Source organism: Saccopteryx bilineata, chromosome 3 (assembly GCF_036850765.1).
Source record: "Saccopteryx bilineata isolate mSacBil1 chromosome 3, mSacBil1_pri_phased_curated, whole genome shotgun sequence".
Taxonomy (NCBI): Eukaryota; Metazoa; Chordata; class Mammalia; order Chiroptera; family Emballonuridae; genus Saccopteryx; species Saccopteryx bilineata.
In genome coordinates this window covers 294,857,575-294,869,293 of record NC_089492.1, presented here as the reverse complement: position 1 = coordinate 294,869,293, position 11,719 = coordinate 294,857,575, and the positions used below count along the sequence as shown (strand labels likewise).

The 11,719-nt window shown below is 44.2% G+C and overlaps 1 non-coding gene across 1 annotated transcript; it reads left to right on the top strand.

Moving 5' to 3' along the window:
* Positions 1-2,819: 2,819 nt before the first annotated feature.
* On the top strand, positions 2,820-2,950 carry LOC136332401 (small nucleolar RNA SNORA51). The gene has a single exon (XR_010730669.1). It is a non-coding gene; the product is annotated as a small nucleolar RNA SNORA51 (small nucleolar RNA).
* Positions 2,951-11,719: the final 8,769 nt, after the last annotated feature.

Genomic DNA, 11,719 nt, shown 5'->3' with positions numbered 1-11,719 from the left:
ATATATTAAGGATGAGTTTTTTTTTAAAGATTTTATTTATTGATATTTAGAGAAGAGAGAGAAAAAGGAAGGGGGAAGAATGGGAAGTATCCACTCAGTAGTTGCTTCTCATATGTGCCTTGACCGAGTAACCCTGGGGTTTTTGAACCGGTGACCATAACATTCCAGGTTGATACTGTATCCACTGCACCATCACAGGTCAGGTCTCTTTTCTTAACAAGAGAGACAGACACAGGAAAGGAAAGAGATGAGAAGCATCAAGTCGTAGATGCGGTGCCTCAGTTGTTCATTGATTGCTTCTCATACATGCCTTGACCAGGGGGCTACAGCCAAGCCAATGACCCCTAGGTTACTCCAGCAACCTTGGACTTCAGGCCTATGATCTTTGGGCTCATGCCAGCAACTATGGGATCATGTCAATGATCCCATGCTCAAGCCGGTGACCCTTCATTCAAGCTAGTGAGCCTGTGCTCAAGTCGAATGAGCCTGCATTGAAGCCGGCGACCTTGGGATTTCAACCTGGGTTCTTAGCATACTAGGTCAATGCTCTATCCACTGTGCCACCAGTAGTCAGGCTATTTTGAATTTCTCTATAAACAGTTCACACCATAGACTATCAATACTCTCCTCACTATTGGAAATAGAGCCATTAATAACTTTAAATCTAATCAGATTACAGAGCTTATTCCAGAAAACCTAGAACAAATTAGTAAAATTCATCCTTGCCTGATTGGTGGTGGCACAGTGGATAGAACATCAGCCTGGGAACCGGAAGCCCCAGGTTGAAAGCCAAGGTTGCCAGCTTCTGTGTGGGCCCATTCAGCTTGAGCATGGGGTGGCCGACTTGAGCAAGGGATCATCAACATGATCCCATGTCACTGGCTTGAGCCCGAGGTGGTTGGCATGAAGTAATGGATCACCAGCATGGCTGGAGTCACCCCTCCCGCTGTCAAAGCACATAAAAGAAGCAAACAGTGAACAACTATCGTGCTGCAACCACAAGTTGATGCTTCTCATCTCTATCCCTTCTTGTTTCTGTCTCTTTCTGTCTCTCTTTCACTTAAAAAAAAAAGATACTCAAAATATCTCCATTGGCTTTTAAAATTTTTTATTTACTGATTTGAGAGAAACATTGAATTCTTCCAGTTATCTGTGCATTCACTGGTTGATTTTTGTATATGTTCTTTCTGGAGATTAAACCCACAATCGTGGTGTATCGGATGATGCTCTAACCAAGTGAGTTACGTGGCCAGGGCTGTGTATGATATGTTCAAACAAAAATACAGTGGTTTTGGTCGGTAGCTCACACTGCTGGACAAAGTGGTGAAGAAAGGGTGAGAGCAGGGATTCCAATTCCCAGCTCACACACCCAATAAATGACCTAAGAGTTCCTGTGTGTGCCCTGAAGGAGACCCTTATCTCCTGTAAACAGAAGGCTGAAATTGTTGAAAATCAATCCTGGGATTGACTGAATGACAACAGGAATGAACTCCCAACCTCACAGGATATCAAACTATTAAAGTGAGGGCGGTCATTAGGAAAGAACGGGATCCAGGAAACTGGCATAGAGGGATGTGGGAAGACCTTGATAAAAATGGCGGCACGGAGATCCTGTATTCTGATGAGTGTTTTTTCTGACAGTGGGAAGATCTCTCCATCCACAGTGGAAGGGACCTCCCCACACCATGTTACCCACTTCCTATCCACCCTTCCACCTCCAAGAGAATTAACCCTGCCCTTCCTGAGGAAACAATGAGGGTGTTCCCACTCCCTCAGGTAGCTGACATTCGAGGCAGTGCTGAACCTCCCTGGGACCCACTCCCAACACCCCTCATGGTCTTAGACCTATAACTGACTCTAGTCCAGCAGGCTCCTAAAGCTGAGGTCCTAATATGACCACAAGGCTGTTCATTAAGCCACAAAAGAACCACTTGAGTTTTCCGGAGAACAGAATGTGAGATGGATTAGGATGTGAGATGGTGGTGGAAGGAATATGAAATTGGATCAGACTGAATCTCTTCATCCAGGCTCATGAAGCAAAGACAAATTCTGCATCTAATGTTGCTGCTCAGGGAGTCAGAAAGGGCTCTAACAGTTTGGTTGGCTGAACCACGGATAAAAGATGGCGCACCGTGAGCAAATCAGAAATGCTAAACTTCCATGGTTTCGTGTAGAGGAAGGGATTCAAATACTTGGGGAGATTTGAGTGTTGGAGAGGATTTGTCATTTAAGACCGACTCAGTACGGTGCTGGGCGGAAATGGTGAAGGGATTAAGAAGAATAAAATTTGATAGAAACAGACAACAGTATGATGATGACTAGAAGGAAAGGGGGTGGGGGAGGTAGGAGAGGGTAAAGGGGGTTAATTGGTGATGGAAGGAGACTTGACTTGGGACGGTGAACACAATACATTTTATATATGATGTATTATAGAACTGTACACCTGAACTTATTTAATTTTATTGACTGGCATCACCCCAATAAATTACATTTTCGTCTCCCCAATAAATTAAGTGAAAATTTAAAACAGATCGACTCACCTACACTAGGTGGTCCATAAGACATGCCATTCATCAGTACAACAATACCTCGGTTTTTGTCAATAATTTGTCCGAAAACAATTGATGAAATCTGAAACCAACGAAAACCGAGGCAATTATTTCCATATGAATCCATGTAAATCTAATTAATTTGTTCAAGACACTCCAAAATACATACCAAAAACATTTTATAGAGAATAAATGTAGTGTTTAATACTTAAACCAATAAGAAGTTAATATAAAATGAATATAAAAGAGTAATGTAAAGAATAAATGGAGGGCCTCCCAGTGCTTACCGCAGGCTGTGTTATTACACTGACTGTACAGAAAGAGGAGGCAGAATAAACCCACCCATCTACACCTCAGCCCTGGCCCTTTGCCTGGTCTGTATTGTGAATGGGGGGACATGGGGTTCGGGGGGGGAAAAAAGAATAAATGGAAACTTTTTTTGGTCCCATGAGGGAGCTAAAAGGAACAGGTTAACTTATTAGCAAGCAAAACACTTAACAGAGACAATGAGATTTGAGCACATGTGATTTTATCTTATGTGCGTTATGTACATTTTGAAACTGAAAAACACAAACACATTACACCGAATACCGTATACACAGTCATCACTTACATATAATCATAGTATTAGCACTTGCAATCAATTAAAAACACTGGAAAGCAATGGAATTGTTTGGCTAGATGCGTGGGGTGATGCCCACACACCGAGAAACTGCCACACTGAGCAGGAGAAATCGGCCCCGGGGTCGCCCATTGTTTTTGCAAAATTAGCGAGGTCACGTGGGCACATCTATGAAATCTGAGGCAACTGATGGAAACCAAGATAAACTTCTCGCAGAAAAATATCAATGAAAACCAAAACCAATGATAACCGAAATCAATGAAAACCAAGGTATTGCTGTACTTTGAGACATAAATTTGTGAGGAAGCCCCAACATCCTTGAGAAGCTCCCTGATCCTTCTTCTCTGAAGGCCAGACCATACTGTGAGAAGTGGAAAACCTAAATGCAATGGGTATAATTGGACCCCAGTGGGGGCAGGAGCCAAGGGCAGCACTCACCTGCCAAAGGCAAGGTGGGGGTGGGTACCATGAGGGGCAACAGTCAGAATATTCCCAGGCACACAGACCTACGGCATCGGCTGCTAACAATGGAGCAGAAGAGAAATCTATAGGATGCCTACTCAACTCTTACTTGATCCACATAACATAAAAGTCCTAGGTTAAGTGAATAAAATCAAACTCGAATCTTAAAAACAGACAGTCACAGCCTGTCAGTGAATTCCCAGACTTGGGCCATTTTACAGATTGAGAACCCCTTGAATGGAGGGGTGACTTAGGTCCCCTGGAGGAAGGACCATGGTGCACGACAGAAAATTCATACCGATATTCTCTCTCCCAGCCTTCCCCAAAGGGACCATTTACCAGGATAACTGTACATGGTGGGAAAAGATGAATTAGACATTTTAGAAACTACTGGACACTGACTCTGAACTGACAATAATTCCATGAAACCCAGAAGTCATTAGTCCACCAGTCAGAGGAGAATGAGGATGTGAGTAAATGTTCATTGATAAACCTGTGTGAAGGTCCTGCAGCAGTTTCTTCGTGGTATTCTTGAAACTTAGAAATGAGAACGTTTCTCTACCTTGTTGATTTTTTATTTGAGAGAATGGGAAAGAGGGAGGGAGGGTGGGAGAGAGAGAGAAACATCAATTTGTTGTTCCATTTATTCATTGGTTGATCTTTATATGTGCCCTCACCGGCCATTGAACACATGACGTTTGCATATTGGATGGCACTCCAGACAAGTAAGGTAAGCAGCCAGGGTTTCTCCACCGTATCTGATCTGACCCATGAAATCTTCTGAGTTCCAATAATAACTTCCTGTGTTCTCTGCTTCCATCCTCATCTCAACTAGAGTCTGTTCTTCCAAGAGTCTGGGTGAACTTCTGAAAACGTGTGGCTGGTGGTCTCTAGGGTGACCAGTGTGCGCCTCATAATCCTGCCTTTTGGTGTTCTAGCCCTTATATGTCCTCCTCTCTCCTTGACTGTGAGCAGGACCTGTACCTTACTTTGAAACATACGAAGTATGCCAGAGGTGATGGTATGTATGTCATAATCTGTACACATGGTTATGTTACATGGGATGGCATGACCCATCTCTCAGATTGTCTATTCCTTGCAGACTCAATGAGCAGGTGGTCATTTTAGTAGGCCCATATAATAAGAAATTATAGGCAGTTTCTAGGGTCTGTGTGATCTTTAGTGACAGACATCAAGAAACAAGTCTTCAAGGCCCTGCCCAGTTGATTTAGTGGTAGAGCCTCAGCCCTGCGTGTGGAAGTCCTGGATTTGATTCCAGGTCAGAGCACACAAGAGAAGCAACCATCTGCATCTCCACCTTTCCTCTTTCTCTCTCTCTCTCTCTCTTTCTCTCTCTCTTCTTCCCTCTCCCACAGCCATGGCTCATTCGAGCAAGTTGGCCCCAGGCACTGAGGATGGCACTATGGCCTTGCCTCAGGTGCTGAAATAGCTCTGTTGCCAAGCAATGGCCCAAAATGAGTGGAGCATCACTCCATATGGGCTTGCTGGGTGGATCTCAGTCAGGCACATGCAGGCGTCTTTATTTCTGCCTCACACTTAATAAAAAAGAAAGAAAGAAACAAGTCTTCAGTCCTACAAACACTGGAAAATAAACTAGCAATCACCTGAGTGAGTTATGAAGTGTGTTGTTCCTCTGTTGGACCTTCAATTCTTACTAATTTCACAGCTTTGTAAAATGTTGAAGCAGACAAATCACTTAACACTGAACTGACCGACTGAGAGTGTGAAATAATAGGTGCATGTTGGTTTGAGCCATTACATTTAGGATACCTTCTTAGGATGGACTCTTCTACGCAAAACCCTGACTGCAGTGGTCTCTTCCTCTCAGAGTCAAAGCCAAAGTCCTTACAGGCGTGTTCTTTCTGTTTGACTCCACGTGAGCTTCCCATTTCATACACTGACTGGACACACACTTACTTTTAAGTCTGTGCCAGGACATTTCCCCTCCCCTGCCATCTCCACATATTCCCCTACCACCTCCTTGTTGACTTCAGTTGTATTTCACCTTCTCCGTGAGCTCTTCTCTGATCATCCTAATAAAAATGACAAAACAACACCTTAACCTTACCGGCATCCATATTCACCTGACTCTCCTCTTCCCTCTCCTTTTTGTTGTCTTAGCACTGATTAACTTTTCATACATACTTTACTTTTTTTTTTCTTTAGTGAGAAGCAGAGGCAGAGACACAGACTCCCACGTGCCCCTGACCGGGATCCACCTGGCATGCCCAGCAGGGGGAGTTGCTCTGCCCATCTGGGGCCTTGCTCCATTGCAACCAGAGCCATTCTAATGCCTGAGGCAAAGGCCATAGAGCCGTCCTCTGCACCCGGGCCAACTTTGATCCAGTGGAGCCTTAGCTGCAGGAGGGGAAGAGAGAGAGAGAAAGGAGAGGAGGAAGTGTGGAGAAGCAGATGGGCGCTTCTGTGTGCCCTGGCCAAGGGTCGAACCCGGGACTTTCACACACCAGGCTGACGCTCTACTGCTGAGCCAACTGGCCAGAACTTTCTTCTTTTTTTTTTTTTAAATGTATTGATTTTAGCAAGAGGGTAAGGAGGAAGAGAGGAAAGGACGGGAACATTGAGCTGCTCCTGCATGTGCCCCGACTGGGGACTGAACCAGGAAGCTCTGCACCTCAGGACCACACCCCAAACAACCAAGCCATTTGGCCAGAGAATACACTTCTTTTTTTTTTTTTCTTTTCTTTTTCCATTTTTCTGAAGCTGGAAACAGGGAGAGACAGTCAGACAGACTCCCTCATGCGCCTGACCGGGATCCACCCAGCACGCCCACCATGGGGCGAAGCTCTGCCCACCAGGGGGCGATGCTCTGCCCATCCTGGGCGTCACCATGTTGCGACCAGAGCCACTCTAGCGCCTGAGGCAGAGGTCACAGAGCCATCCCCAGTGCCCGGGCCATCTTTGCTTCAATGGAGCCTTGGCTGCAGGAGGGGAAGAGAGAGACAGAGAGGAAAGCGCGGCGGAGGGGTGGAGAAGCAAATGGGCGCTTCTCCTGTGTGCCCTGGCCGGGAATCGAACCCGGGTCCTCCGCACGCTAGGCCGACGCTCTACCGCTGAGCCAACCGGCCAGGGCTACACTTGACTTCTTTATTGTAACTATTGTTTACTTTCTGTCTCTCTAAATATTTTCCTCCTGTTAATACTGCTCATTAGGGTAAGGGTTTTTGTTTTATTTTCTCCTGTATCCAAAAACTTATTTTTATTTTCATTTATTTATTTTAGTGAGAGAGTAAGGAAAGGAGAGATAGAGACAGGAACATCAGCCTGACCGGGCGGTGGTGCAGTGGATAGAGCGTCAGACTGGGATGCGGAAGACCCAGGTTTGAGACCCCGAGGTCACCAGCTTGAGCCCAAGGTCGCTGGCTCCAGCAAGGGGTTACTCAGTCTGCTGAAGGCCCACGGTCAAGGCATGTATGAGAAAACAATCAATGAACAATTAAGGTGTTGCAATGCGCAATGAAAAACTAATGATTGATGCTTCTCATCTCTCTGTCTCTGTCTATCCCTCTCTCTGACTCTCTGTCTCTGTAAAAAAAAAAAAAAAAAAGACAGGAACATCAATCTGTACCTGTATGTGCCCAGACCGGGGATTGACTTGCAATCTGTATGCTTTGGACAGTGCTGTAACCAACATAGCTTTCTGGCCAAACCTGTATCTAAAATTTTTAAAACAGTGTCTAGCACAAAGACATACTAAAGACATTTTAGTATGATATAAAGCCTTGGATCACAATCTAGAAAATTATGTGTATATTTAAAGCAATGCTATTGATTTTTAAGATATTTTATTGATTTTTTTTATAGAGAGGAGATGTGGAGAAGAGAGAAAAGGGTGGGGAAGAGTGATAAGCAGTAACTCCCATATGTACCTTGATTGGGCAGGCCTTTGGGTCTCGAACCAGTGACCTCAGCATTCCAGGTGGATGCTTTATCCATGGCGCCACCACCGATCAGGCTACAATGCAACTGATTTTTGAAATTTTTTATATAGGAACTGCACGTGTATGGTATTAAAAGAAAATATTGTGAAAAAGTAGCGAGTGGCCTCTTCATTCCTACTTATTCCCTGACTCACAAGTAAATTGTGGAGTGATTTTTCTTTTGGAAAAACAAATGTATGTTAAAATTTTCTTATTTTATCCTGTCCAATGCTGGCACAGTGGATAGAGTCTCATCCTGGGATATCGAGGTCTCATGTTCAAAACTCAAGGTTGCCTGACCTGTGGTGGCGCAGTGGATAAAGCGTCGACCTGGAAATGCTGAGGTCGCCGGTTCAAAACCCTGGGCTTGCCTGGTCAAGGCAAATATGGGAGTTGATGCTTCCAGCTCCTCCCCCCTTCTCTCTCTCTCTGTCTCTCCTTTCTCTCTTTCTCTCTGTCTCGCCCTCTCCTCTCTAAAATGAATAAATTTAAAAAAAAAAAAAACAACTCAAGGTCACCTGCTTTAGTGTGGGATCACTGGCTTGAGTGTGGGATCATTGACATGATCCCATGGTTTCTGGCTTGACCTCAGGTCACTGGCTTGACCTCACGTCACTGACCCCATCCAGGCACATATAAGAAGCAATCAGTGTACAACTATAGTGGAGTTGATGCTTCTTATTTCTCTCCCTTCCTATCTCTGTCTCAAAAAAAAACATTTTCCCTTCTTTTATTTGCCAAAAGGTAGCATAATGTGTTTAATCTTGTATTTTAGGTATTTTTACTTAACACTATATGGTATAGATATTTTCATACCAGTTGGTAAGAAGTATCTAAACTTCTGAAAAAGGAGTCTGCAGATAAGAAATTATTTCCTGTTTCCCTGCAGTTACAAGGAAAGCAGATTTAGTTATTCCTCAAACCTTGCAGAAACAAATTCTTATAGAAAAGTTATATAGACTATGAACTGGGGGAAAAGAAAGGAAATTTAAAAAACTAACCTGGGCTCTGGCCGGTTGGCTCAGTGGTAGAGCGTCGGCCTGACGTGCAGGAGTCCCAGGTTTGATTCCCGGCCAGGGCACACAGGAGAAGCACCCATCTGCTTCTCTACCCCTCCCCCTCTCCTTCCTCTCTGTCTCTCTCTTCCCCTCCCACAGCTAAGGCTCCATTGGAGCAAAGTTGGCCTGGGCGCTGAGGATGGCTCTGTGGCCTCTGCCTCAGGCGCTAGAATGGCTCTGGTTGCAACACAGCATCGCCCCAGATGGGCAGAGCATCACCCCCTGGTGGGCATGCCGGGTGGATCCTGGTTGGGCGCATGCGGGAGTCTGTCTGACTGCCTCCTCGTTTCCAACTTAAGAAAAATACAAAAAAAAAAAAAACTAACCTCTGAAAGTTTTGTTGTTCTCATTTATTTTTCTACTTAATATGCATGGAGACCTAATAATATTTCTTTTTCTTTCCTCAAAGATATAAAACCCTCATTAAATTTCTTTATTAGCCACAAGTGCATCCATGCTGTTACAATATGAGATTTTAATATTCGACTGATAGATCCAAGACGATCATACTACGTTCATCATATGTAACTCACCACATGTAATATCCATCAGATGGATCAGTGCCAGATTTGATCTTGTTAGACAATAGTACATCTTTTTATACAATGTGGATTTTTTGGTGTTTTTTTTTAGATGAGGTATGGGTTAAATTTCTGTCTATTTGCATCAAGTTAACAAGCAGTGGAGAATTGATTGCTAATTTTGTGAGTAAGCTTGGCGAGGCTACACTACAAAGTCATTGGATCAAACAGTAACATGGGTGTTGCTTTGAAGGTATTTTGTAGATGTGTTTATCATCTGAAATCAGTTAACTTTAAACAAGTGGGCTTTATCCAAGCAGTTGAAGAGCCTTAAAAAGAAAAGTAAGTATCCCCTTAGGAAAAAATTCAGCCTCCAGACTGCAGAATTAGCTCTGGCTGAAGAGTTTTCAGACTGCCCTCTACTGTGTGGGTGTGGATTTGCCAGGCCACCATCGTAAGCCATTTACCTGGAATAAAACTCTGACATAGCCTGACCTGTGGTGGCGCAATGAATCAAGTGTCGATTTGGAACACTGAGGTCACCGGTTCAAAACCCTGGGCTTGCCCGGTCAAGGCACATATGGGAGTTGTTGCTTCCTCCTCCTCTCTTTCTCTCTCTGTCTCCTCTAAAAAATGATTAAATAAAAAATAAAAATAATTTAAAACTCTGACATATATACTACCCATACATATATGTTTAAGTATACATGCCTAAATATATGCATACATACACATACACAGATAAATATATTTTTAAATATATATTCTAGTACTTGCAGAACTGATCAATACTCTTCATTTCTTGACCTAATTAACATTATGTCACTATACTTATCTTTTTTTATTCTCACATATTTAAAAAATAAAATCTCTTAAGGCATTTTCTATACTCCCTGATGCCATTTCTCAATTCGTATGCATCTTCAAATCATGAGAACTGCATTTTAATTCTCTTCGTTCCACAGTTATTTTTATTATTATTTTTTTTTTAGTGAGAGGGAGGAAGATGAGAACCATCAACTTATAGTTCTGGCACTTTTTTTTTTTTTTTTTTTACAGAGACAGAGTGAGTCAGCGAGAGGGATAGACAGGGACAGGCAGGAACGGAGAGAGATGAGAAGCATCAATCATCAGTTTTTCATTGCGTGTTGCAACACCTTAGTTGTTCATTGATTGCTTTCTCATATGTGCCTTGACCGTGGGCCTTCAGCAAACCGAGTAACCCCTTGCTGGAGCCAGCGACCTTGGGTTCAAGCTGGTGGGATTTTGCTCAAACCAGATGAGACCACGCTCAAGCTGGCGACCTCAGGGTCTCAAACCTGGGTCCTCTGCATCCCAGTCCGACGCTCTATCCACTGCGCCACTGCCTGGTCAGGCTTGCTTTTTTTTTTTTTTTGTATTTTTTTGAAGTTGGAAACGGGGAGGCAGTTAGACTCCTGCATGCGCCTGACTGGGATCCACCTGGCATGCCCACCAGGGGGCGATGCTCTGCCCATATGGGGCGTCGCTCTGTTGCAACCAGAGCCATTCTAGCGCCTGAGGCAGCGGCCACAGAGCCATCCTCAGCGCCTGGGCCAACTTTGCTCCAATGGAGCCTTGGCTCTGGGAGGGAAAGAGAGACACAGAGAGGAAGGAGAGGGGAGGGATGGAGAAGCAGGTGGGCGCTTCTCCTGTGTGCCCTGGCCAGGAATCAAACCCGGGACTCCTGCACGCCAGGCCGATGCTCTACCACTGAGCCAACTGGCCAGGGCCTAATTGCTTCTTATACGTGCCTTGACTGGGAGCTCAAGCCAATCTTTGGGCTTAAGGCAGCAACCCTGGGATAATTTCAGTGGCCCCATGTTACAGCTCTCAACCCCGCACTGAAACAGGTGAGCCCACACTCAAGCTGGCAATTTTGGGGTTTTGAACCTGAGACCTCAGTAGCCCAGGTCAATCGTCTATCCACTGCGCTACCACCCGTCAGGCTTTGCTCCTCTGCTTTTTTATTTATTTTTAGTTTTTTAAAGATTTTACTTATTGACTTGAGAGAAAGAGAAATTAGAGTGAGGAGTAGGACACATCAACTTGTAGGAATTGCTTCTCGGATGTGCCTTGACCAGGCAAGTCCCAAGTTTTGAACCAGCAACCTCAGCATTCTAGGTCAACACTTTATCCACTGCACCACCACAGATCAGGCATTCCACAGTTATTAAAAAGAAAAAGAAAAACACAGTCCACCATTGTTTACTTCTAAAACTGCTTTATATACACCTTTGGGTGGATGCTGGGACCCCTAATATGCGTTTGCTGGGTTTTGTCATCAACCGCTTGGTGCAATTGTGTTGGTCCAGGGTTCATACTATGTCCTGTCTCCTCCCGTCTACACTCATTTTCTTGATGGACTCATCTAGTATCAAGACTTGGAAAAAAAAAACCAAAACTGTCAGATAACCACCAAATTTACATATCCAGGCTTCTACTCTATCCCAACATTGTCATAGGTTGACATGTCTACATGACTGACGTCTTGTGGATTCATATATTTAAATTTGGCCATATTGGAAAT